This window comes from Coenobita brevimanus, chromosome 55, assembly GCF_032717465.1.
Source record: "Coenobita brevimanus isolate Jiangsu-jjx chromosome 55, ASM3271746v2, whole genome shotgun sequence".
NCBI classification, from domain to species: Eukaryota; Metazoa; Arthropoda; class Malacostraca; order Decapoda; family Coenobitidae; genus Coenobita; species Coenobita brevimanus.
This window is the reverse complement of record NC_137008.1, coordinates 29,194,605-29,198,964: the sequence shown is the minus strand read 5'-3', so window position 1 is coordinate 29,198,964 and position 4,360 is coordinate 29,194,605. Positions and strand designations below refer to the sequence as shown.

The 4,360-nt window shown below is 40.8% G+C and overlaps 1 pseudogene; it reads left to right on the top strand.

The window, feature by feature from the left end:
* The first annotated feature begins 521 nt into the window (after window positions 1-521).
* LOC145401508 (5S ribosomal RNA) lies at window positions 522-640 on the top strand (annotated as a pseudogene).
* Window positions 641-4,360: the final 3,720 nt, after the last annotated feature.

Sequence of the window (4,360 nt, the reverse complement as noted above, 5' to 3'; positions counted from 1 at the left end):
GGTTATACAACATCTATTCAACTGCAAAATATCAGGGTATTATGAATTTACCGAAATTACGTCAGGAGCTAGGGTCGTGGGCATCGAGACAAAATTCGCTGAGGTGTCGCTTCCTTCGTGTCTGGTCTGTAACTAAATTTTGAGGTGCTTCCAACCAATGATGAGCAAGCATCAGCTCTGACGTCATAGCCAGACTCACAGCTTGAACATTGCTAATTGGCTGAGACCCGATGACGGGGTGGTAGGCACATACCGGGTGGTTTGGGGGCGCCATTTTGTACATTCATTTAAGTGATCAAATATGGTCACTTGCCCGGTAAGGGGTTCTCCCGATTTGTTGGACTACTGTCAGTTGAACAGAATCGTTTTGTATTAGCCTGAATAAAACAAGTCTATACACAGCAATGAAGTTGTCAAAAAAAATAAAATATATATATATATATATATATATATATATATATATATATATATGTATATATATATATATATATATATATATATATATATATATATATATATATGTCAAAGGCCATGACACGTTGAGTACACCGCTTCCAGTCCGATCAGCGAAGTTAAGCAACATTGGGTCTGGTTGGTACTTGGATGGGTGACCGCCTGGAAACACCAGATGCTGTTGGCATCCCTACGTGTCAAGTGGGGTTGGTGGAGGATTAGTGCCCCTCCCTGTAAAACAATTAACTCTAAGCCCTTGACCACCCCGTTTGGGATACATGGCGTCTGGCAATCAATGAATATATATATATATATATATATATATATATATATATATATATTTAAGCAACGTTGGGTCTGGTTAGTACTTGGATGGGTGACCGCTTGGGAACACCAGATGCTGTTGGCATGACGTTCTCCCGACGTGTCAAGTGGGGTTGGTGGAAGATTAGTGCCCCTCCCTGTAAAACAATTAACTCTAAGCCATTGGCCACCCCGTTTGGGATACATGGCATCTGGCAATGAATGAATGAAAAAATATATATATATATATATATATATATATATATATATATATATATATATATATATATATTGTTACATAGCCTATGATTTCATCATCCTTTGTGTAATTCTAACGTACAGTATGCTGCATGTTTGATCACGAGCGTATTCTACCTCACTCCCCCCCTCCTCCCTTATAGCAGAGTAAGTCATTCTTTCTGTTGTTCAGAGCAGGATTGTCAACTCTTTGTCCCCTATGGCTTCATTTGCGCGTCCTTCTTACAAGTTGTATCAAGCTCTGCCGGCCCCTATATAATGAGCTCAGTCTCTGTATTATTGCCACTTAGATCTACTCCTCATTTTGTTCACATCTCTGTCCTCCCCTGTACAGTTGTTATTATTGTGAATGCTCAGGAAGTCTCCAACCATTTAACAGCTGTGTAATTTGAGTATAAGTGTTATTGCATTTTTTCTTGTACTGTGTAGCATAAGGTGTTAATTCTTAGGCCTAGTAAGGTTTTTGTGATTAATGAAAGGTTTTATGTCAGTCAATTGTTAATAATAGTTTGTATCTGTAATAATTTATCTTGCATTAACTGAGTATTACCCAGTGTATTTTCATTTTATCAGGGCTGACTTAGATAAATTTACTCTTGCTAATTTCGTGTTAATAGAGGCTATTGCAGTTAACCATATATTTAACCTGTTTTTTGCCATTACATTATCCTTATGAGTCCTGAATGTTTTGTTGTTAGTTTGAGCATTAAACTTTAACTTGTAATTTTACCTAACTCTTTTGTTTTGAACCTGGAACTTTACGGGACAGTAGTGATTTTTAGTATTCTCACTTAAAGTGTACGTTATCTTTCTCTGTTCCGTAACATAAATTTGGCGACGTCTTATCAGGATATTCAGGATATTATCATAAGGATATTGCTTGATATTTTCTGACTGTGATTTATTCATGATGTCTACTATTACTACGCTTGATGAAGCCAAAGATTTTTTGTCAAATGTGCAAACAGTGTTGGATGTGGAAAACAACAAAGAATGAACTTGAGCTTGTTGCTCAACAATTGGGAATTGCTGTTCGCTCCCAACATCCTAAAGATGCTGCAGTTTTAGCTGATGAATATGTTCTCACTCACAAGAGATATTCTAAAGAAAAAAGGAAAGCTGAGAGTAAGTAGGTTGCCTCTACTCAGAGTACAGGTAACAGGAATGAGAATAAAGATGATGTTTCTCAGGAAGTAAATACCAGCTTCACCTCTAGATTTCAGAAAAGTAAATGTACTTATTGTAGTAAGCTTGGTCATACTACGGAGAAATGTTTCAGGAGACAGCGTGATGTGAACAAAAAGGAGTCTTTAAATATTCAGTCCATTGGTCTGGTGTCCACCCTTGAGAGTTCCCAGAATTCTTTAACTGAGTTAACTGAACCTGCTTTGAGGAGTAAATTAAATTATCATGATGGAGCTCCTCTTTTGAGCAGTAACGTGGGTGACACTCTCAAGGGTTCATGTGCTAATTTCCTGTCTGAAGGTTTTGTCAGTCCTTTGGACAGTAATGACAGGAAATCAGTTAAAATATATCGTGATACAGGTGCTTGCCAATCCCTTATGCTGACCAATGTTCTAGGCTCTAATGTTAATTCCTCTGATGAAACTGTAATCGTACAAGGTGTAGGGAATACTTACTTCTCTGTCCCTCTGTGCAGAGTGAATTTAGAGTCTGGTTTTGTTAATGGTTCGGTTATGGTTGGGTTGGTTGAGACACTCCCAATGTCAGGGGTAACTTTCTTACTTGGAAATGATATTGGTGGAAGTCAAGTGTGTCCAGCTCCTCAGTTGTCTAGTGAGCCAGTGGCTGCGGCCCAGGATTGTGATGTCCCTGATGTGTTCCCTGCATGTGCTGTCACTAGGGCTAAGTCTAAAGTTACTGGTGACTTAGAGGATGATGATGATGATGATGTTATCCTAGCTGCCACTTTTCTCGCTAAATTGGACCACTCACCAGATGAGGCAGTACCCCGTAGTGTTGATAATTTGTCTCGTCAAGAGTTGGTTGAGTTGCAGGTTGCTGACCCTGAGTTGAAAGGTCTAGCTAACTCTGCTTGCAGTGAGGAAGAGTCAGCTGGTGCTTCTACTTGTTATTATATAAAGTCAGGAGTACTTATGAGGAAGTGGAGACCCCCAACAGCAGCCGACTGTGAGTGGGAGGTTGTACATCAAGTTGTCATCCCTCGTGTTTGTAGGCAGGATATCATTAGAATAACTCATGATTCCAGTTTGGCAGGACACCTTGGAGTGAGGAAGACTGTGGCACGCATTTTGAAACACTTCTACTGGCCAGGTATCTTCAGGGATGTTTCCTGGTATTGTAAGTCTTGTCACACCTGTCAAGTTGTGGGGAAGTGTAATCAGACCGAAAAGGTTGCACCTCTAGTTCCCATTCCTCCTTTTGAGGCGCCATTCACCCATGTGTTGGTGGATATTGTGGGCCCTCTTCCTAAGACTTCTGCAGGATTTTCTTATGTGTTGACCCTGATTGATATGGCTACTCGTTATCCTGAAGCCATTCCACTTAGAAATATCTCAGCAAAGAACGTGGTTAAGGAAATGCTAGAGTTCTTCACAAAGTTTGGTCTGCCCAAGGAGGTACAGTCAGACCGGGGAAGTAATTTCATGTCAAATATTTTCAAGCAGTCTCTGAAAGAGTTGGGCATCCCCCAGATCACTTCTTCAGCTTACCATCCCCAGACTCAAGGAGCGTTGGAGAGATATCATCAAACACTCAAATCGATGCTCAAGAAATACTGTTTGGAACATCAGAAAGACTGGGATAAAGGTCTTCCATTCGTTGTATTTGCCGCAAGAGAATCTCCAAATGAATCACTGGGCTTCTCACCTTTTGAACTACTGTTTGGCCATGAAGTAAGAGGACCCCTTAAGCTACTCAAGGAATGCTGGCTGTCGGAGGAAGATGACGTCAACCTGCTGGAGTATGTGATGAAGTTGAAAGAACGGCTGTCCACTGCTTTACAGCTGGCGAGAGAGAATTTAGGAGCTGCTCAGGAGAAGATGAAGACTTGGTATGATAAGAAGTCCAGGTTACGCCACTTTCAGCCAGGAGATCAGGTTTTGATTCTGCTACCAGTGCATGGGCAACCTCTTCAAGCCAAGTTTGGTGGTCCTTATTTCGTGGAGAAGAAACTCAGCGATGTCAACTATGTCATCGCCACACCAGATCGTAGAAAGAACAAGCAACTTTGTCACATCAACATGCTAAAGTTATATCACAGGCGGGACGAAAATAACCCAGTCTGCACTGTAGCTGTTCCACCTGTGTCTGCAAGTGAAGCTCTCCCATGCAGTATGAGCGTGAGTGATAGTTTAGGGAAGAA